Raw genomic sequence first — 24,835 nt, 5'->3', positions numbered from 1 at the left:
CCGCATTACCAACAAATCTGTACCATCCGGTTGATATACCATCATCACACATCGTTGAACTGCCAACATAATTTACGTTTCGATCGTTGTTACTAAGCGATGTATAACTCCTGCATTCCTCTCGGTTTGTGACTAGAAAAAAGATTACTGAAATAAATATGCAGATGCGCGCAAGCCAATGTAACGAACTGAATTTAATCGCCTGAAGGTCGAGGCAATCGCGAAACTGTGAGTAGCGATAAAAAATAAATTCATTTAATTTAAAGACTTAATTTCATCGACTTAAATCGCTCTACTAACATCTTATTTAGTATTGAGCACTCTTTTGCTTTTCGAGAACAACAAGATTACTTAAAAATTCCTTCCAACAATATAATAATGCATATATGGATCTTGGTGGTCTTGGAGAAGGTGTATTGGGATTTTGTCATTATTTCTTACCGGAACATATATTTATATATAATATATGCTAATAACACTAGCTCTCGCCAGTCAGCTTACCTGTTTTTTGTGTTGTGGGAGTCTCTGGACTTTGTTGGACGCGATCTCTTGCTCTCTTTGAATAAACAAATTGATAATAAATGTCACACAAACTGAAATCTACATTTTATCGAGAAATTTACTAGATATAATAAATTGCAGTTTCATTTTTAGAAAACTTGTGACAAAGAAAGCGGAAGATCTGCATGCATGCGACCAAATCTTTCTTTAGTTAATAAGATAGGCTAGTTGTCATTCTTAGAGAAAAATTTCCATATACTATGAGTAGCATAATTTAATAGGCAAATATTAGTAAATACATGCAGTTGCCCTCGACTAAATTTGAGCTTAAAACGTTCCTTTAAATAGAAATTTGCGAAATTTTCACCTTCCCGTTTATATCTGTATGTCTATACGCGTATATATTTTCCGTGTGTTACATGCACTCAACTTTCTCAAACAATACTAACCTTTAAATTCAGGGCGGTAGCTAGACTGCTTAATAGGGAGGGAGTATATATATTCATATATTCATGTTTATAGCTACCGCAGGAACAATAGCTTACAAAAGAAATCAGTCGGGCATGAGCGATGAGTTTATGAATATATACACCCAACCCCAATTAAATTGTTGCGTAGCGACAACAAAATACAGAAACATCTGCATTTTACACGATTACCCAATGCAAGCTATATATATATGGAAAACTGAAACACTCATATTTTTCATGAAAAAAATTAATGCAATCACACCTTTTTTCGCTTTGTTCTAGATCTGTTTCATTATTGAGTTTTTTTCATTAGTGTCCATATAATAAACATGCAGAACATTACACGGTTCACGAATACATGAACTTTATGTAATTTAGTTGTTTTGCAAGGACTGAACATGACAACAAATATAGTTGTTTAATACAGTATATAAATTAATATGCTATAATTTTTGCTATATTATATTTACATATATACAAAGGTATACGTACAGTTTGAGCTATTTTTGCTCCCTTTTTCCGTACGTTTTCGACGATGTAAATGTGATCAAACTCTGGTTCATACGGACTTTCACCAACGTCAGATATCTCTGAAAGTGTCGAATTGTTGAGTTCACACAGACCTTTGCCAATTCCTGATGTTTTAAAATTAACGGACTTGCACGAACCATCTGCAAGGCAATACATGACACATTCCGACTCGCTGCCTGTCTGCTTTTTGTCGATGACATGATTCCCCAAGTACTTTGCTTTAATTTTTCGAAAAGATCCTTGCCTAAAAGTTTCACATTCACCCGGCCAGGGTAGTGTTAAAATTAAAAGTAGCGCACAAGAGAACAGTGAGAAAGCCATTGCATGCATGTAATAAAGAAATAACTAAAGGCAGACAAATGAGACAGTTCAAGTGGTCTTGTGTAAACAGTGCCAAGACAATTTGCATCACTGAGAGAGCTAGGCAGCTGACAGCACCTCTGACAGCAATGGCAATTTTGAGGCAAAGTATATACAAGGTCAATTTTTGCCGCGTGCAAGCTTCAAATCTTTCGTTCAAGACATATTTCGTTGAGTATCTATGGGTTTTTTTTCACCAAGTGCAAAACGTAACTATTGAGAATTGCGGTCTGAACAAAAGTTTTAACAATTTCCGTGGTGTCAATAATTACTGTTATAACCTACTAACATTACAGTTATTGTAATTGACATCTTCGACCGCAAATCGTTTTCAAAATGTAATTTTTTGTTTTTATCAAACGCCGAACACGCTACGAATACGAATTCATGTATTCCTGCTTGTTTTAAGTGCAAACGCATCTTTTTTTTGCCGTATAATGAAAAGAAAAGACCATGCAGCGAATTCAAATTTAAAGACCTCGCGCTCAATTAAAGAAAGAAATTATTAATTTGCATAGTTATATCGTGTTCATTTACACGACAGCCAAGGGCCCTTATACTATGCCGACAAAATGATTGCTAAATGATACTATGCCGCGGTGATTACGTCAGAACTTGACCTATCAATTCCTGCATGTACAGAACCTCCTAAAATTAAACGTATTTCAAGTTTTACCTTCACCAGCTAAAGCCAGCTATGTGCAAAGATGTAAACATCTTTCTTCAACACATGCATCATAAATAATTTTTCTGACCAATTTAGAAATTCGCCATAACACGAAAACGAGGCTCAGGTTTTTTGCCCCTGAACCTCATTAACTCGCATTGCGCAATGCGCAAGCGAGTTCTTAAAATGGGAAGCGTTCTTATTAATATTTTTACAGTCGAGAATTTCGCGACCCGCAAGATGCGATAAGGTGCGCTGACCTGCAAGCCACGAGCTACGCAGGCGTGGTTGCTAAGCTAACGTGCCCACTGCACGGCTTAGTGCATTCGTTCATGACGTTCATCGTTTTCTTGTAGACTAAAGACGATAAAAATTCAAGATATTTCGAAATGTGGCTTCCAAGTGCCATATTTATCTTAACGCTCACCTTACATACAACTGCACACGCCGAGCACAGTAGCCCTACACTAAAAGATGCCGAGCGTTTTCGAAACGGGGTGTTCTGTTGCTCTCATGCTTTTCAACTTCATGTTGAACCAAAGTTGCTTAGTATCGCTATGAATTCTCTGATCAAACTGAATACAATCTCAAATCAATCTCACGAATTCTCACTAGTACTATCAATTGAAAACAATACAACGATGTTGTCAATGAACTGTGCCATGACGTGCTACGAATATCTGAACAAGACTAACTCCACTGTGCACCAAGACTAACTTCACAGCGCAATTAAATTTATCCAATGCTCTCCCCAATTTAATGCCCGTTACGTTCCGTTGCATAGCTGAACTACTATGGCAAGCCCAAACACACGCCTGAGTAAGCGTCTTTTTTGTCATAGCCCTAGCTCGACTCAAGCAATGCGAGTTTAGTGCCTAGCGGGCATCTTGTTCTACATAAATAAAGTGTCCTATTTCACAGCGCTCTACTCTCTGCTCAGCTACAATAAAAAATGGGGCAAAATATTGGTCAACCCACTTACTCATTGTCTGTTATTATGACTCCCCCACCTTGTATCAGCCCCATACCTATTAACTTATCTCTCCTAGTATCCCTAATCCTCCAGATCTCACTAACATTAATCCCAAACCCCATTTCGGCATCTCCCAAACCTTGACACTCTCCAAGCCCTAAATCTCATTTCTTGGTCCATCATCGGTCTATGAGATTTAAAATCATCTAGGGGTTGCAGTTAGTGTACGGTGGGCCCTTGACCACACCTTCAGGATGAAAGGCGCGTACAAACTGTTTTAGCTGATTCATGTCCTGCCACACACAATCTGTTGCCTGATCAGCCGCCAACTTTACCGATGCCCCGGATGGATTCAGCACCTTGGCGAGTAGCGTATAGTACGGTGCAGTGTGGCGTCGTGACCAACCCACATGATTCATGATTTCAGACAACTCTGCACCGGGCAAAGCTAAAGTAATGGTACATCCGGAGCGAAACCCATATAATGTTTCACCGTCATCCGCGTTCATCTCTCAAATATATACTGATACGCGGTCTTGAATCTATCGTAAAACCTGCGTCTGCTCTGATTGAAGGTGCTGGCTATAGACCAACCCTTCCCATACAGTGAAGCAAAATGTTCTGGGTCGCAAAAAAGCCAACTGTGTGATGTCACCCACGAGCTCACCCTATCGAACAAGTTACACAGTCCCCGTAGGTGTTCATTTGCTGCCATCCTTCCGCCAACGTGGAGGGGCTCGCCGCAAAAGTTAACCCACTTAACCTCAGCAGGAGTGACGATATTCCGAACGGCAGCATCGAAAGAGTTACATTTTTCCCATGAACAAAAAACATCAGACTGAAATACTGAAAGGAAAGATGCATGAAAACAGACACGGCGAGTCCCACAATCAGCGGAGGGAGGACAACTTCGACCCAATAAACTGGGAGGATTGATTAAATACCCTTTTTTTCCAAACTCTCCAACCTCCAAAGACCGGGCCAAGGCGACATCTTTCTAGTGATCCTTATCACCCAACAATCGTAATACCAACGAACGAAAATGTTCAAAAGGGAGGTGAACCTTGCTGCGGATCGTCTGGTAGGTCAATCACTGAATAGTACTCATGCCTCTAATCTTGAGTGTCGCGTGCGGTATTTAGACTCTCCGACATAGCAAGCGTGTCATATTTATTGAATTCGATATTCGGTCGCATGGCGTAATGCAAGACCCGCTTTAAGGCGGATTTCCATTCAGTGCAAAATGTAGCGTGATCGATTTTTTGCGATCGCTTTCGATTGCGTTCGGTCATTGCGAACAAAACGATCCCTTTCCCTGTTTATAACAATGAAGGAGGATAATCCTCTGCCGAGGACTCAAATGACGAGGACAAAGAAGACCACTTGGTCAGACGTCGTGGGAACCAAGAAAAATGCTTCCCTTGGGAAGATACGCAAAAAAAACAAACAAAAGGCAGCAGACGATATCCAACGTTTGTTGACAACAAAAAAGCAGGAGCTCGTAAGTTGTGAGAGAAATATCCAATTAGCTTTTCAGCAAAACACGAAAAATAAAAATGGTGGGAACGTGTAAGGGAGGAAATCTGTCGAGACATTCCAGTGACAAAATCAAAATTTCCACGTTGCAAAGAGAAATAGCTAAACTGGAAGGAAATCTTACAGCTGCCCAAAATGAAATTCAAAACGCCCAGAGTGTAGTAAATAAATTGAATACATCCATCCCAAAGCATTATTGCAACTGCAGCGAAAACGCTATAGCGTTTTTACACGTTGCTGCAGTGACTTGTTTACAACATAATTTTCATTTTAATGAACTGCTGTGTTTTTAAATTTAAGATTTAAGATTTACCAAATCTATATACGACGCGGACGTGAAATAAAACTGCTCTCCACAGTTTCCCAACCGGAATGAAATTTATAGAATCTTTTGATAAGTGAAGTCAAAGCCGTATATGTAAAACAAAATAATACTGGTTTCTTAACACTAGTTGCAGTTTTCATGTCACGTCCGCGTCGCAGATTTGGTACATCTTAAGCCTGGTATTGATTACATGTACATTTCTACCGAAGCCTTTCATCATTGACATTGTGAACTTCCGGGATGTACTATTTTCAAATTTTATGATTGGAATATAGTTATATAAACCAAAACAGAAAATACACATTGTCGCATAGCCGTAAAGCAGTTCAGCGATTTTTGCTGTGTGTATTTGAAGTCAACTTCTTTAGCTTAAAAATTCAGTTTGGTGTAAGCTGGAAGTTTTGCAATCTGAAATTCCAAATAATTACTATGCAACAGGAGCTTGCACTGTTTTTTGTTTATTTTGATATTTTGTTCTTGTTCATTATTCAAATTTCCTGAAAATTCAGTCAATGGTGGTGTATATAAATCTTTTTAAAAGATTAGTGTGGTTAGCACTAATCATAGTTAAAGTTAACGATGTTTTTATTCAACCAGCCCCTGAATACGATTTCGTCAATAATACTTCTTCTTCTGTTAGGAGAGAGGGCCTTTCCGTTTTGAAAGCAACGACCTTTTTTGTTTACTCGCCAAATTCTATATAAATTTAACTACCGTACGTCCGCCTTTAGCAACGATATCATTTGACCCTAGAGAAATTAATTTTAATTCTAATTCATTTTAATTTTAATTCCCAACGTGCTTTGCGAACGCATGTTGTTTTACGGTCCAACGGAATCGCCTGTGTTTATTCTAATTTATACTGTATAAATCTAAGCGTTCCGAAAAATATCGAGTTATTCTTTCGCTCAAATTTATCAGTTGGCTTACGGAATTCATCAAATATTTGAAAAACTCCTTGAAAAACTGCTAACTTCCGGTTTCGAGTTGACCAATCTCTAAACTTATTGGACAATAAAACAAATAGACGCAGAGTTATGATTGGTCAATTCAAAACCGGAAGTTAGGAGTTTTCAAATATTTGATAAACTCCGTAAGCCAACTGATAAATTTGAGCAAGTGAGTTGCTTGATATTCGGAACGCTTCTATTGTCGCGACTGTAAGTGCACTATCTCCGGTGATTTATATTTCATGTTGGCGGCACAATGATTTACTGCATTCAGAACGTTGTGCACATTTTTCGCTTGCGGTGGGCAATTTTGCGTAATGCTTGCACCAGGTTAACACTTGTTTTGTGTAATTATCAGACTTTTTACTGTACGTTTAAATTTGAGCTAAATTACGCGTTCTGTTGTTCAACTAAAGACTATGTGTACAGTTTGACACATGAAAATTCGAGATAAAAGGATATGTAAATTTACTCAAAGTGTTGAGTAAAATCTTATATATAGATATATACCAAAGAGAGCTAATAAGACGAGAATAAAAAATACAATAAACTTGGTGTACTTCATATGATTTTATTCACTACAAATTTGTTTCGTATAATAGGCAGTGCTTGCCACACTCATGAGGTGAATTTAACTGTCGCGCTATATTGTTGCCATGGTTATATATATATATATATATATATATATATATATATATATATATATATATATATATATATATATATATATATATATATATATATATATATATGTATACTATTTACATGTTTGACGAAAAACGGATTGCATATATACATATACATATTGTATTAGATTACATTACTTAAGAGATTACTAATTGATAAATATAAATTATACATTTAGACGCTCCACTCTGGGGATTCGGCAAAATATTTTCCTTAGTATTTACAATTATAATAAAGTATCGTCGCTTCGAAAAATATTTTGCCCAAATTCCCCTCACTCTGGGTCTATAAATTAAATGATAAATTTCATTTCGTGTTCTCAGGTAATTTAAATTAAGTTCCAAAGGTTTTGAGGTTCTCTCCCTGGCTGCGCTACTGTTTCTCGAAGAGAAAGATTTGGTTAATTTCACATTTTAAAAATCAGTCCCACAGTAACGATAACTACAACTACCTGTAGATACCAGTCGGTAAACATAAAATAACCCACAGTTTATAACTTTAATAACTTTGCTAATGGCGCAACAATTCCCGGACCAACTGAAGCACACAGTGCGCGTGACTTCTCCTTGACCGACAGAAGGATGCGCTCCATTCAACCAAGAAACACCGTGAGCGGAACATTTGAGAATGCTTGTATCATGTCTCGGGATACATGACGCTGAGATTTGTGTTCCTGCATTACCAACAAATCTGTACCATCCCGTTGATATACCATTATCACACATTGTTGAAGTGCCAACATAATTTACGTTTCGATTGTTGTTACTAAGCGATGTATAACTCGTGCATTCCTCTCGGTTTGTGACTATAGAAAGATGAAGAAAAACATAAATTGTTGTACCACCTATAATTTCATACGATAACTTTTGAGGTGTTAAAGTTCCATAATTTAGAGTGGTTATCATACTTATGCATAAAATTTAAGCCAAGAACAGCAGAGTGTGTCAACTGTTACTACAGAACTTATCTATATAACTATATAGTCAACACAAGTTTCTATCTTTAGTTTGCACTATTTCTCAAACATTTATATATACGTATTTACGGAGTCGTCGACAATTAGATTAATTAGGCGTCAAAATATAATTAAGAAAACTGGAAATAAGGAGAACATGCAGCATCTGGTCCTATCGCATTATATATAGAAACCGACATAACTCTGACAGATTTCTGGGCGAAATACAATACGATTTTTGCATGGGCGAATTTAGATGGGAGCCAGGCTCCTAAAAGAAAAGTTATGGCAAAGATACATAATTTATAATTATATAGAATTCAATCATTACTTATACTATTCAAATGAAAAGAAAAAGCGGGAAAAGCTTGCTATATAATATATATGTAGTCATTTGTAAATAGAACAATTATTGTCTTCGTATATATACAAATATAGAGGCAATGTTTATGGTGGCCGCGTGTCAATTTGTCAATACACGTGCAACTGAATGCTTGATGATTGATTCTTTAACGTCATGCTGCTGATACGATTGGAATAACAACCTCACAGTTGGTTGTTACAGTGGCGGATCCAGCGTATGTCAGAACTACTGCAGAGCAATTTTCAATTTAAAATAGTTTAGAGTTCCCTACCAGAAACATATCAGTAGGTAGAGCCTTTTTAACGTACGACCAAGGTAATTGTATAAATTTATTCAAAAGGCCTGTCACGATAAATTATACTATATTGAAGACGTATATTATACGTCCGTACATACTAATCATGCAAAGGACTTACGTCCTTGGTAGGGAGCAGGTTAATTAATATAACGATGTATGCAAATGATAACCTGTTTACCTGTTCTTTGTGTTGTATGAGTCTCGGGACTTGGTTGGGCGCGATCTATTGCCCTCTATATGAATAAAAAAAGAAGAAATAGCGAGAAAACTATCACGTTTTTAAATTGAAAAATTATTTGGCTACCCAGCACAGATAGATATTTCTTATACTTTTTTGACAGTATAGGCTAAATATCATTCCCGCTTTAAGTTTTTTACACCTGCTAAATGCGAGCTACATGTATAATGATATTCCATTAATTTACTGGTTACACGTACGAACGATAAACACCTGTAAATATATATAGCTATTAAAACCTTTGACTGACAACTACATTAGGATATATATCCCACTCCTCGATCGAATAAACTTTTTTCACTCATGTAGCTAGAACACCTCTATATAAATGGGTCACATTTCTTCGTATGCATGTATTGTACGTACATGAATAAAATGTAAATCTATAAAACGCAGATCTCTCTATAAAAATCTCCTGAAAAGCCGTCAACAGGCATACGCAATTATAAATCCATTTAATCTACGAATCATTATATTAAATTAACGAATATAATTGCGAATCTTGCAAACGAAACAATTTCATAAGAGGTCAATTAAGACGTGCGGCATGCAGTTTTTTTCTGAAATTCATAAGCATGCAACTCAGTTGTTGTTCGAGGCGTTTACAACTTTACATTATTATATGTTACAAAAATTTTGCACCATTTCTTTCTATACTACAAAACGTTGTCCTCGTACATGCAGTTAACACTTATACAGTTTACTTGGTCTTAGCAGGAAAAATAATGTGTTCCTAATTAAAATTGATTATGTAAAAATGGCTGTTATATTTAGCACGAGTTTTTTTAGTATAATAATATAGTTATCGCATTGGTCAGCATTTTCACAAGGCCTGAAATTTATCGCATCATATTTTATCAAAACGTTGATTCCGAAGGCATGGGCAATGAACATGCAATGGGCATTGCAACTGATGCTTTCTCTACTAGCGTCGATATATACATGAGAATATATTAGGCTATGATGAACGTTGCGTTTGATACAAGACTTTTATACATTATTTCCATGCACCAGTGGCAGTGAAAAAATGAGAAACTAATAAGTATATGAATATTCGCGAGCGATAGCAAAAGTAGAAAATTGCACTATTCTTGCATCCCTTTAGTTTTCTTACTTTTTCGACGATATAAATGTGATCAAACTCTGGTTCACGTGGACTCTCATCAACGTCAGATATCGCCGGAAGTGTTGAATTGTTGAGTTCACACAGACCTTTGCCAACTCCGGTTGTTTTAAAATTAACGGACTCGCATGAACCATCCGCAAGGCAATACATGACACATTCCGACTCGCTGCCTGACTGCTTTTTGTCGATGACATGATTCCCCAAGTACTTTTCTTTCATTTTACGAAAGGGTCCATGCCTAAAAGTGAGGCATTCGCCTGCCTGGGGTACTTTGAAGATCAAAAGTAATGCACAAAACACTACTAAAAGATCCATTGCGTATTATAAATGACGATGAATTTTTAAAACATACCCTTTCGTTTAAGCTCATTACCTGATAGCGAATGTCATATATTGTGTTTAAGCTTAAGAGCCATTAAAAAAAAATGTGCCACCAGAAAATGCGTGCGCTTGAAAACCTTATATGGTCTTGTCTAAAATTTTGTTTTGACAAAGCGATTTTGTAAAAAACGGGAGACAATTAGCATTATCATTATCATCCTATACACGTTAACCATGCTTGCTCATGTCAGCTACCTCAGTGGCAAGTGCTCAGTGGCAAGAGCATTGCGCCGACATCGATTCCTTACCAGAGGACCGATAGCTGACTCATTTTTTCCATCAACTGTTCCTTGCTTCAATTTGAAGTGTGCATGTATAATTTCACTCGTATTTAAGACTATTTGAACCTCTATAATCATGAAAAAAGCTAAAAAAAGATAACATGCAGATAACAGTATATAAAGAAAACATGGATGCAGTTCAAGGTGGCTAAGCGGTGTAAGAGAAATGATTAATTATCAGCAAGCATATAACTTAGAAGTGTCTTAAAATGCAACACGTGTTTTTTTCTTTCATTCCATATTAGCTTCCTCGTTAGTGCAATTTAATTGAATCGTTTGAGATTAGTATAGTCATTTTACAAAGTCATAAAAAAAGGGCGTTGAAAGTGCAATTTAAATTTTTGTTTTATAGAACAAATGTCACTATATACACTACCAAACGTCGAATCCAATCAAGGAATCAATATTGGCCTTTATTGTTCAGTTGTACTGTTTGCATGGTAGTTTAAAGCTTTAATTTCAAACATTTACTTAGGTTGCAACATAGGAAGCCCAGACAAATGAGTCGGCCATTTGACTATACAACTAGTGACGTAACTTACTATATTATTGGGAAGGATGGAAACTCTCGCCTCAATATTCAACATGTTGACAAACTAAAACACAAATTACTATATATAGTAAAACGGCACGTCGGCTGCTAAATGCCTACCGTAGGTTTAAGTTGAATAATCAAACTATACTTTCATAATAAAAATAGGGCTGAATCCAAAGGAAAGCGCTGGAAAAACGTACACAAACTTTGTAAATTGGCCGAAATTTTCGTGAATTCATGCGGGATGTAAGTACCTAGCCAAAATGGCGGCGGCAGAAGAATCTGATTGAATGAGAAAAGTAAACAAAGTATGATCAACCAATCAGATTTGTCGAGAAAGGTAAACAAAGAATGTTCGACCAATCAGATTCTTCTGCCCGCCGCCATTTGGGGTAGGTACTTACATCCCGTATGTATTCACGAAAATTTCGGCAAATCTACAAAGTTTGTGTACGTTTTTCCAGCGCTTTTCTTTGAATTCAGCATTATTTTTGTTATGAAAGTATAGTTTGATTATTCAACTTAAACCTACGGCAGGCATTTAGCAGCCGAAGTGCCGTTTTACTATAGTAATTTGTCAATATGTTGAAAATTGAGGCGAGAGTTTACATCCTTCCCAATAATATAGTAAGTTACGTCACTAGTTGTATAGTCAAGTGGCCGACAATATGGCCGACTCATTTGTCTGGGCTTCCTATGGTTGCAAGAGTCATTAAACTGCCGGCATGGTAGTTTGAAGCTTTAATTTCAAAAATTTACTTAGGTTGAAACAGTCATTAAACTGCCGGAAAAGGCAGCAAAAACTGAATTAACGCGGTCAATGTCTATATATGATTATATACTCGGTGATATAGACTGATTTGTTTGAATCTTTTCATAATAAAAGTTTTGGTAGGAATAGCTGAGAAAATTGTGTACTTGGTTTGAAATAGGCGAGTGGTTGCCGCATGCATGTATTTCTGGTATAAACTAAAAATAATAGCGGTCTATTATTGTTCTTGAAGACCAAAATAAAGTTAATGCGCGCGGCTCTCCGATTTATATAGCTACAAAAGTCAAAACACTTTTGTTGATGCGATTATTACTCGGACTACCGTAGGTAGACGAGTTGTAAAATGGAATCGGTTTTTTCTTCTGCGTCGCGAGTTTACAAAAATCACGCGTGGGCGGCACGAAGTCTTCGAACCAATCGAAATCGTCCTAGGATCGTCTCTCGTGCGGGTGTCACGAACATGCCATGTCACTACGAGATAACTGTAGCCCGAGTGATCGCCTGAGTAGGCGTCTTGTTCAATTAAGAATCAAACAACCTCTGTAAAACCATACGCATTTACCTTGAGTAGTAAAATGTCGCCAAGGTTTGTCGCCAAGCTGTTTTTCTCAGCGGCTACTAACAGGGCCAGTTCTGCGTTTAAATTGGTTACATTCAGTTTCAGGCCTCCTATATATAGGCTTGAGACCTTGCGAGTACCTCTTTTCAGGCTCGTTCCGTTAAGCGCAATAACCTTTCGCCAATACTGTGATCCCATTTAGACGGCAAAAAATTACCAAAAACGAAGGAAACACAATCATAAAACTTCTTACCGGCTAAAAACAACGTGTAATATACGTTTTGTGAGATCACGACTCTGACTATACACTTTATACAACAAATTATGAACGAGGTTCATGAACCCACATGCACCTACATTATAGTTTGTTAATAGTCAAGTAAATATTTTTTGAAATGAATTTATATAAAATTAATGTGCTCCTCGTGTAGCAGTAATATAGATTAAATCAGTTATTTCTATTTGCCTGCATGGCATCCCTGATTGCATGCATGCTGTCTCTATAAACATGCAGGAATAATTAGTTTCATTCAGGATTTAAACATCACTTCCACAGTAACGATAACTACAACTACCTGTAGGTACCAGTCGGTAAACATAAAATAACCCACAGTTTATAACTTTAATAGCTTTGCTGATGGCGCAACAATTCCCGGACCAACTGAAGCACACAGTGCGCGTGACTTCTCCTTGACCGACAGAAGGATGCGCTCCATTCAACCAAGAAACACCGTGAGTGGAACATTTCAGAATGCTTGTATCATGTCTCGGGATACATGACGCCGAGATTTGTTTTCCCGCATTACCAACAAATCTGTACCATCGCGTTGTTATACCATTATCACACAATTTTGAAGTGCCAACATAATTTACGTTTCGATTGTTGTTACTAAGCGATGTATAACTTCTGCATTCCTCTCGGTTTGTGACTAGAAAGATAAAGATTGAGATTGAGATAGATATGAATGCACAGACTTGAATTAATTCATCTTCTATACGATATATCCTTTACACAAAACTGCATAAAATTTTACTATAGTAGCAGACGAACAACTTGTTTATGACATTTGAGACATTTGCGCAAATTTAGCCCAAGAATCGGTTTAACGTATTATTTGGATATAATTAATCATGGCCTACATAGGGCGTTAAAAAAATAAACGTGTGCCATCCACCTTAATTAAATGCATGTGATCTAAAAACGGAAAATGATAAAGGAATCATATTTAGGAACCACGATTTTCATGGGTTATTGCACAGTTATTAGAATATAGTTACATGGTTTGGAGACCAGATGGAAGTACAATACAACTCATTATCTATGTTATTGTCCAGGTTTATGCAAAAAATGTTCCTTATCCGTCTCATGTCTATTGTATTTTTGCCCAACTGACCAATAGCAACGAATAAGGAACAATTTTTTGCATAAATGTTCCCCGACATAGTTAATGAGTTCTATTGTATTTTTATGTAGTCTCTAAACAATGTATATTCTATTAACTGTAGTTATTGCGAATAAATTATGATTCCCATGATCTGCCACGAGGCAACAAGAAACTACGTGATTGATTTTGACCAATCGCGCGAGTAGATTTAGGCCAATGCACGAAGATTGTATATTAATTTAGGTTATACAATTGGTACACAATGTTTCGGCCTTAAGTAAATTCACTCTTAACCAATTAGCTATTAATAGCTCTCGAAAGATAAAATTCACCTTACCTTTTTTAACCCTATAAGCTTTGACCTACATTTTTAGCCCTACTCTGCTATATAAATGTATGGTATTTTGAGTAATTTTGACACATTTTCGTGCATTATAAGGGAATAAAAATCGTTTATCTATAGAGTTTCCTGCGCGGATAAAGTGTTTTATGTCTACCTATGTAACTCGCGAAAAAGGTCGGCGAGTACTATTTTTTTTGTTATCAATGTTCTTCAAATAATTTTATGTGTCAATACCAAAGTTTATGTAAAAATGATTTTTACAACTCGTAATATTTAACTTTTTTGCCCAAAACTCTAAAAAAAATTGGGAAAAAGATCAGTTCGGCCCCAAAAACCACGTCAGTGCATTTCTTTGAAATATCCTTTCCCCTGTATATCACCAATTATTGATAAATCATTGATGATCACTGATAAATTCAATTACAGTTGTGCAATTGGAAATATTTCTTGTAAATCGAAATTTAATAAAAATGCCGCCATATTGGAAAAACGTGATGAATTGTGCTTGTCAAATCTTTTAAACGCGGAGTCGGTGACCCCAACTATCCTTTGTGTTTTAACTTTGTGCATGTCATAAACTAGAACCCTGGAAAGTTTCAGCGCATTCTCATTTATAGGGAACAATTACTGCGGAATTACCTTAAGCTTGCTGCTTCAAATAAGCTGGAATATGTTTTTTCCGGGGTTATGATTTCCGGACATGAGGCCAATAGCTCCCGCCGGGAAATTCGATAAAGGAAGATTTGCTGCTGTTTGCTAAGCTGTATGCAGCGGCAAGTTTTTATATTCAATGATCAATGTTTAATGATGAATATATGTAAGATCGATATTTACATAACTCGCGAACATCACGCGAGACCACATGCTAGGCTAAAAAGGGCGGGAGCGCCGTTGTTGTTTGCTTAAGATTAGAAAAGAAATGAACCGTGTTATTGACGAGAACTGGCATGTGCGTGCAGAAAATACAAAACCTGTTTTACCTGTTGGTTGTGTTGTGCGGGTCTCGACGGTTGGCTGAACGCGATCGGGTGCTCTCTATATACAAATGAATAAATGAAAAATATTTTTATTTTCAAATTGGAAATTTTTTTAAAAATTTTTCTTTTAGAAACTTTGTAAACTTTTATATAGCTTTATAAAACTTCAATGATAATAAGTTGTGAAAAATGAAAGAAAAAGATTGTCAAAGTTACACGGGTACATGCAGCCCAATACTTAGCGGTAAAAGGAACGATTTATCATATATAGACTATATATAAGATCTTTAAAGTGTTTTAAACAAGTGCGTGTCCATTTTGTATATTTTTTCTACGATATATTTTTACACGAGTTTGGTTTATAGTTCGGCGAAAACGTATTTGAGCAATAAAAAATATATCGTTTTAATTTCAAAAAAGGTAATGAAAGTGCAAATTTTTAAGGGTTATGCAAGTGTAAATAAACCATCACCCATATAGGAGTGTTTGGAAAATCAATATATTAGAGTAAGTACGTAGTACTATATATAGTAAACTGTGTCTAGTTTATATAGCATGGGCTGAACACAACAGACAACGTATGTACGTAGTTGTGCATTACATGCATGCAATAAATTTTTATAAATGATATTTAAGAAGTTTTAAAAAAGCTTCAAATCAGAACATTAATATATGTCTGAAAAAAATTCCCGTTTTCCCCTACCTTTTCGACCATGTAAAGGTGGTTGAACTCTGGATTCAGATTTTTGTCAACATCAGTTGTTTCTAAAATAGTCGAATTGTTGAGTTCACATAGACCTTTACCAATTCCAGATGCTTTAAAATTCACGGACGCGCATAATCTATTCGTAAGGCAATGCATAACACATTCAAACTCGCTTCCCGCCTGCTTTGTGTTGATGAGATGATTCCTTAAATACTTCTGTTTAATTTTGCGAAAGGCGTCCTGCCTAACCGTTTCGCATTCACCCGACTGGGGTATTTTGGAGATCAAAAGCAGCGAATAAAAGACCAGTAAGAGAGCCATTGCGTTATGAAGATTGTATCTCTTTACTCACGTTGGTCATATTCGGCAAATATTCTCCCGGTAAAGAGGGCTCAGTTTTCCAGCGGTCTTCGCATAAAAAATTAAAAGCTTTTCGTTTTACGCTCTGCTCTCAATTTTGTGTAAGTTGTCCGCTGACAACATGAGCCCGCACGAGTGGGAGAAACTTAGCTAAGTTGGACCAGCGTGACTTCGGCCTATTAATTTTTATGTGCAAATTGCAGCAGGTGCTGATTGTTGGTTTACACTATGCAATTTTCCTTGCAACTTGAATGCAATTATAATTTTGAGTGATGTTAATTGCTTAAAGTGTTCGAAATGCTATAAGAAAACGTTAGCAGATCGTAAGAAATGTATTTAGATGCCTCAGGGGTAGATTATTGCATTACAACCGCCTTTAAAAGAGCATTGCATGCAAAAAGTCATATATACAATGGTCAAAATTGGGCCGGCTAATATTAATATATTCTTGTTAGTAGACCGCAATAACAATCAATTTCGAAGGCCACAATAATTATATTGAATTCGAACGTGAATATATGAATATCATCGCCTATCTCCACACTTAAGCCTACATGGTTTCCATATGACGCCGACGTCGGTAAAGTATTATTGTCGGCGATTATTGATGAGTGAAATCTTTTTTCTTTCTGAAACATTTTCTCCTTGTAGGTTTACAGACAATGAGTCGGCGACCGGTCGGCATCATACGGAAACCAGGCTTTAACGATTTTCCACCGTCTATGAAATGAGAAGTACGAATGTTTAAAAAGTAGGAATATTCATGATGGCTGCCATCTTCAACTCTATACTACATTACAAACTGAACTCAGCATTTAAATCAGCTTTATAGCTATTACCGAGCGCGGTCTTTGCCTAGGTAGCTACATATCAGTTTTTTAAGGAGAGATTTCGGTAAGCGGGAGAACATTTTGTGTCATAAGAACACAATCAAGTTTATGTTATTATTTATTAACAAGGCGAGATCTCGCTTGCATATTTGCCGAAAATTTCCCTTGATAACCGGAAAAACCTTTGCCCATTTGAACAGGCCGTCAGGGTGAATCTTGACAGAGTAAATAAAAAAATTAGTTCACCTTGACTGTACTAATTTGAAAAGAAAATATGCAAAAATTACTATTACTCGCTAGCAAACCATTTCTCTGCAAGTGGAAATCCAGCCTTACACTTTCATCAACTTTAATACCTAAAATTTTTACGTTTCACTCTTTTCTATTTAACGTTTCCATATACTTAAGGAATAAGGTGAAAGGAAAAAGGGTTCCGTATACTTAAGAAATGTTTCTTTGGGTTGAAACAATGACAATCTCGTTCCCCGAGCCCGCGATTCCTCTGGCGAGAAAACAAAGGTTCTTGGATAATCGAAATCACCAATGATTCTGATTGGTCGTTCATCAGCCGTTTCAATTTTGAAATACAAAAAAACCGTTACAAACCGGAAGCCGGTTTGGATTATCCCAGAGCCTTCGTTTTCTCGCCAGAGGAATCGCGGGCTCAGGGGACGAGATTGAACCGATGACTGTATTCGCTCTAAACATTACTGAGACTTGGTCAAGGACGGTTGCGGGACTATTACACTATGGCTTTAACTTCAAAAAGGGTTTTTAAAGTGAATTGGAATTTTTATAGAACAAAATATCACTATACGTGCGATTGCTACAACGTAAATCTAAATCAAACGCGAAAATAGATCAAAATTTTCATACATTGATTATACGTATGTTATTTCAATAACAAACCTTCCACAGAGGTAAATCGTCTTATATTCGTCATATATTACACGGTTGACTCATACATGTTTCGATTTCTTACGAATATAACATAATTAATTTACACTTTAATTTAGGACTTTATACACTGGTGTTTGTACGAATTCCAATAATGTACCCTCCGACATTTGAGACCTCCGTCGTACCATTGTCCTGTTCTCAGATATTTGCAATAGCATGACATATAATTATTGCACGAGTGATTGTACGGACACCATATTTCCTGTGTCCACGGGCTGGCATACCATTTCTGTAAGAAAAGAAATAAGACATACACAGAATAAAAGGACATCCTTTTTCCGTCTCCCTCCTTTCGATATGATGTATTTCATGAAATTTTTCCAGGCTATATATAAATAAATACCAATCTGGAAGAATTTAGTGTTCATCACTTTTATCGGTTTGCATGTTGCACATACGCAAAAAATGCAAAACACGAAAAGTGAGTGGAGAAGGCTATCAAAATGAGCTAGTTAGTGTTAATCGAACATTGAGTTGGAGCCATGCGAAGCTTGTTTAATGATAGTCAATCTTAACGCACCTTAGTGACCACACGTCCTTCTGTTACGCTGGAGAGAAGAACAAGTAATAAAAAAAGAAATTTCAAAATTAGGCGTAATTTTTCCATGGTTAAGATGCTTGCTGCAGCTGCACAGATCGCACTTGTAGCACCACCATGCAGTCGTTTAATATGGTTGTCTCCTTCTAAGTTGTATTTATTTCCAGCACGATATTTAAATTACTTGTATGCTGTTTGCAGTAACGATTAGCTTTCATTTGCATAAAAATCGTTGAAAGAAATTAATAATGATATTGAACTTCAGTTGGCAAATATTAACCAATATTATTTATAGTTATTGTATAGTGAAAAGTCATTCTTATAATTATATCGGCGCGCACAGTCCCCACCAAATAATCCATTTCCGTGTATACCAATTTGTAATTTGAATGCCTTGCAAAGAGAATTGATGCAAATTAGCATTCGATGGCCTTCAGTAATAAAAAAAGATAATTAAAAAAATACTAATAAATTTGGGTGTATGTGGGTTCTATATGACTATTATTAGAAAACGGAAATAAATCTGTCATTTTCTATGGTCGCATGCTAGTTCTAAAACCAAGGTAACAGGCACATGGGTGATTTGCAAATTTTCTTCGCGTACAAACAACATTATGCCGACGTCTTAAGTGAAATTTAGCATTACCAACAAGCTGTGTGAATAATGCAGGTGTCTCTGATTATTAAAAAACTAATCTGCATTTAATTCATTTTATTCTTTACATTGCGTTTTTCCGACACGCGTGCACATCCGTCCGGGTCTGATTAAACAATTACTCATTCAACAAACCTTTCCTCCGTGTAAAACTTGAGCTATCACTGATAAGTTTCCCGATTTTAGAACTGAATGCGAACTGAGTTTTCATATAAATCATTGAAACTGCTTGAAAGTTTCTGTTTGTTCAAAATTGGCAACTCAAAAACCAAAATATAAAGGATCCTTATTAGCTGTCTGTAAATATTCAGTGTCGAATCATGAATTTGAAGCGACAAAAATATGGATACAATTAGATTAATATAAATATAATTATACAAGAGACTTTAAATTCATTCCGGCGGTTATGAAAATTGAGGATTTCATTTCATATATATCCTGGCTATTAATTTTAATTTTGTATTTAAATTTTATCCTAATTTTTACTGAACGTGTCTTTTACATTGTACGTGTATCCTCTGATATAAATTGTTGAAATTTGCTTAGAACTTAAACTGTGTGTAAACGTAAAACATTTGGCTAAGCTGACAAGTACTGTTGATGAAAAAAGGCAAAATATAAAATATTTACCCTTATCGTGCATAATATAAATGCCCATGAATGTCCTTAGCGTGGTATTTTTATCAAATAACTAATGCATGCATATACGCATTTCAGTGTTGGTCAACTGGAAATCGAGACAATATTGGCATTGAGTTTGTTGCGTTTTTGTTGTATAAGTATCAATTAATATCACTTGTAATTGTCACCATTGTACAAGATATTCATGAAAATAAAACACCACAATAACGCTCTATATATAAAAGCAGTCTTCGTTTAGGAGCATGCATCCATAGTAATCTTCCTGCATAAAGGAACTATGGAATTGCAAATTTTACAATGTAGTGCATTATGCTACAGTTATGTATCTATGGTATTTAGCTAACCTGTCTGTCTAGTCTTATGTTGTACGGATGAATAAATCAAGTATTGCCACGGAGGGGCTTTAAGAAAGTAAGAAATGCACGGGGGGTGCATATGCAGAATTGTCCGAATTTTTTTATGGTTATGCGGATTATAATCATACATTAAATTACGGTATATATATGCATGCATGCGTATGTTTAATTATTATTATTATACATTATAGTAGTAAAAGCAATTTGATTGGCTAATAGTTGACAGATAAATCGCGCAATCACGCAAAATTCAGTTATCTGCCAGCAGATAACTGAGTTATCTGCAAGTGAGCCTGCGGTGGTTACAAGCGGTATTCATTTGAATGTATTTATGTATTAATAATTGATGTATTTTTGGATGTTGCTATTAAATAAGGTTTTTCATTCGTTAATACTATGTTTACTATTCTTCAAATGTATAATAAAACGCTTACCTCGACCTTGATAACTCTGCATATCACAAAAACCTCATCCAATAATTGTTTAATACTAAATGTTACATGGCGGACGGCCGAAAATCTTAGGGTGTCCCAAAAAAACCCAAAGCTATTGAAATCACCTATTGTTAAAATTTAAACTTGTTCGCAAATTTGACTTGTTCGCAAATATTTGCTCATGGGGAATAACGCAACTTCTAAAATGCTAAAATAATAGGTTCACAAAAATTAAAAAAAATTCTGGTGAAGAAAGTACATATCGAAGAACATCTCCAACTCTAGCTATTACATTGTTTTGGGTGATTTCAATGGGGTCTTTTTGGGACACCCTGTAGTATCACATATTTGAGTTATCTATATCACCGGCAATAACTAAGGCTATAAGTGAAATTGTATTAAGTTGCTACAGTTGATATACATAGATGCCTTTACGGTGAATCAAAGAAAATTTGTGGATTTTACTAGACACATTTATTTTGTTTCTTCGTTTTATTAGCAACAGGTGAATTTATTTTTAACATAAGCGATTAATTAGTTTAACGTCGAGTTATTCAAAAAGCAATACATGCATGCACCGGTGTCTGACAAAAATTAGGTAAGAGAAAGGATTTTCCGTGTGCATGCTAATTACATACGCAGTTTTATTACATCGCAGTGCAGTTTTCTGCATTGTGATTGGACAAGAACCTCTATTATTTCGGAGATTGATTGAAAGAGAATTACGTATATAATAAATATTAAGATTAAAACACCCTAATAATAAATTAAACAATGGTTTATTTTTGTACACATATGCATGCATATATATAAAACGAGCTAATTATTTGTACCGCGATAAATATATATTAAAGATATTTTGTGCTATAAATAAAGGTCATGCATATATAAATGAACTCATGCGAACACTTGTGCAATTATTGTTGTGGCCTATTGATATAGGCCTAAAAGCATATCGGAGTGTGCAAAAATTATTCATGAAAATGGCGGTGAATTCGTTAAAAATCTTGTTGTTTTTAATTCCTTTTCTTTTCGTGCTTATTCAAGGGCGAACGGTAAGTAACAAAGGGAGAAAAATGGACATTTTTAAAGACTTTTTCCACTGTGTAAAAATATTTAAAGTTAAAAATTCTTTACCTAAATTTTGAAATATTTTTTTACTTCAAAGATGTTTTTCAATCTCCTATAACTGCACAATATTTCTCTTATATATAAAAGGACGAAACGTTCAGTTTCAAACAAAACTTAAGATGCACGAGAGCTTTTTTTCATATTATCGGAAACTATGGACTTTTGAAACCCAGCAAGCATGCAGGAGTTCCGTTTGAATCCTTGTATATATGGTGACGTCGATATTTCATCTATAAACTCGGAGACGTCATATCATAATTTGTTCTTTATAATTTGCTTTCAGGTTTATGGGAAACTGGAAGATTTTGTTGCAGCAAAGACAGTAAAGACCGGAGTCAGAAGGTCTGACGACTGCTCTTATTATAAATCATGTTCGAAAGATTCAGATTGCAAATGCGACACAGTGTTGCTTTCGTGTAAATGGATCAACAAGGAAAAAGGACGACGATGTATAAAAGTTACTGACGATTCGAATAGAGCCTACTCATGATGGCATTCAGATATCTCATGCAAGGAAACTATATATTGTTGAGACTCTAAACTGATATACGGACGACATATTTAACACACGCATGCGTTTGTTAGGAAATAAGATGATCTTCTTAAATGTATGTTATTATGAGATTGTTATGTTAGTCCATCAAAGGATTATCAAATGAATTTTTTAATTTTTGCTGCATTAGATAAGCGTCTACGCAATTTTCCATAATAAACAGACATGTTAGTATAGAGTTCGAGCATGATAAAGAAAATCCAATTCTGTCTTATATAATGTCAAAATAGGGCCATTATACGAGGCAAAATAAGTCGCGACTTATTTAAGACGCGACTAGCGATCTGGCCCGGTATAAATAGATCATTTCGGCGTCCTAATTCTGTATTAAATCTAGTGTTGTTACCACTCCACGTATCTCTCGTTTTTGCTGGAGTTTTGCTCTTTATGGTGTCAGTTTTATTTCCCTCATACTGATTTCTGACTTTTTCAACCGTGTCACGCATGCGTTGTTAGTTTTTTAAATTTAATTGAGACGCGTTTGAAATAAGAACAGGTAAAATCCCTGTTCTTATCTAAGTCGCGACTTATACATAGGACGTGTCTTAAATAGCTCGCGACTTATTTTTCCTCGTATAAATAATGGCCCTAAAATGTTTCAAAAAAATGGTCTGCACTGTGTGCCGGACGATATTGAGATGTGATGATATTGCAGCGTTTATATAATGGCATAATTTTACTGATATTGTTGAGACTCTAAACTGATATACGGACGACATATATAACACACGCATGCGTTTGTTAGGAAATAAGATGATCTTCTTAAATGTATGTTATTATGAGATTGTTATGTTAGTCCATCAAAGGATTATCAAATGAATTTTTTAATTTTTGCTGCATTAGATAAGCGTCTACGCAATTTTCCATAATAAACAGACATGTTAGTATAGAGTTCGAGCATGATAAAGAAAATCCAATTCTGTCTTATATAATGTCAAAATAGGGCCATTATACGAGGCAAAATAAGTCGCGACTTATTTAAGACGCGACTAGCGATCTGGCCCGGTATAAATAGATCATTTCGGCGTCCTAATTCTGTATTAAATCTAGTGTTGTTACCACTCCACGTATCTCTCGTTTTTGCTGGAGTTTTGCTCTTTATGGTGTCAGTTTTATTTCCCTCATACTGATTTCTGACTTTTTCAACCGTGTCACGCATGCGTTGTTAGTTTTTTAAATTTAATTGAGACGCGTTTGAAATAAGAACAGGTAAAATCCCTGTTCTTATCTAAGTCGCGACTTATACATAGGACGTGTCTTAAATAGCTCGCGACTTATTTTTCCTCGTATAAATAATGGCCCTAAAATGTTTCACAAAAATGGTCTGCACTGTGTGCCGGACGATATTGAGATGTGATGATATTGCAGCGTTTATATAATGGCATAATTTTACTGATATTGTTGAGACTCTAAACTGATATACGGACGACATATATAACACACGCATGCGTTTGTTAGGAAATAAGATGATCTTCTTAAATGTATGTTATTATGAGATTGTTATGTTAGTCCATCAAAGGATTATCAAATGAATTTTTTAATTTTTGCTGCATTAGATAAGCGTCTACGCAATTTTCCATAATAAACAGACATGTTAGTATAGAGTTCGAGCATGATAAAGAAAATCCAATTCTGTCTTATATAATGTCAAAATAGGGCCATTATACGAGGCAAAATAAGTCGCGACTTATTTAAGACGCGACTAGCGATCTGGCCCGGTATAAATAGATCATTTCGGCGTCCTAATTCTGTATTAAATCTAGTGTTGTTACCACTCCACGTATCTCTCGTTTTTGCTGGAGTTTTGCTCTTTATGGTGTCAGTTTTATTTCCCTCATACTGATTTCTGACTTTTTCAACCGTGTCACGCATGCGTTGTTAGTTTTTTAAATTTAATTGAGACGCGTTTGAAATAAGAACAGGTAAAATCCCTGTTCTTATCTAAGTCGCGACTTATACATAGGACGTGTCTTAAATAGCTCGCGACTTATTTTTCCTCGTATAAATAATGGCCCTAAAATGTTTCACAAAAATGGTCTGCACTGTGTGCCGGACAATATTGAGATGTGATGATATTGCAGCGTTTATATAATGGCATAATTTTACTGATTTACGGCAACCAATGTTTCTCTTTCAGTATTACCTATATGTATACGATTGTAATATCATTTTATTGATCGATATTCTATCATAAAATAAATTGCAATATCATAGATTATAATTATATAAATCTACTATATTGATCGATCTGTAAAAGTATTCTATACAGTAGCCTATTACCTATCGGGATTTAACTTGCACATGAACGCTTCATGAACAAATTATTAAGACAAAAGGCGATTCTCCATTACCTTCACCCGCGCGGGCGAAGCGGCTTTTGAAAATCTACCCATTTGACCGTGACCGGCGTGAAGGGCCTGAAAAACAAAGCGCGCTTCGATCGCGCGGAGCGGACC

At 35.8% G+C, this 24,835-nt stretch overlaps 2 long non-coding RNA genes across 2 annotated transcripts; both read right to left on the bottom strand.

The window, feature by feature from the left end:
- Positions 1-47: 47 nt before the first annotated feature.
- LOC114520861 lies at positions 48-1,540 on the bottom strand. The gene is made up of 3 exons (XR_003686731.1): positions 1,464-1,540; positions 502-556; positions 48-132 (listed from the first exon to the last, which is right to left on the bottom strand). It is a non-coding gene; the product is annotated as an uncharacterized LOC114520861 (long non-coding RNA).
- An 11,873-nt stretch (positions 1,541-13,413) lies between these two features.
- LOC114520860 lies at positions 13,414-16,227 on the bottom strand. Its single transcript, XR_003686730.1, has 3 exons — positions 15,918-16,227; positions 15,218-15,272; positions 13,414-13,438 (listed from the first exon to the last, which is right to left on the bottom strand). It is a non-coding gene; the product is annotated as an uncharacterized LOC114520860 (long non-coding RNA).
- Between the last annotated feature and the right edge of the window lie 8,608 nt (positions 16,228-24,835).

Source organism: Dendronephthya gigantea, unplaced genomic scaffold (assembly GCF_004324835.1).
Source record: "Dendronephthya gigantea isolate DGI-Jeju-01 unplaced genomic scaffold, DenGig_1.0 000018F, whole genome shotgun sequence".
In the NCBI taxonomy this organism is placed as follows: domain Eukaryota; kingdom Metazoa; phylum Cnidaria; class Anthozoa; order Malacalcyonacea; family Nephtheidae; genus Dendronephthya; species Dendronephthya gigantea.
Note: the sequence above shows the minus strand (reverse complement) of the source record. Positions and strands in the feature narration are given on the sequence as shown.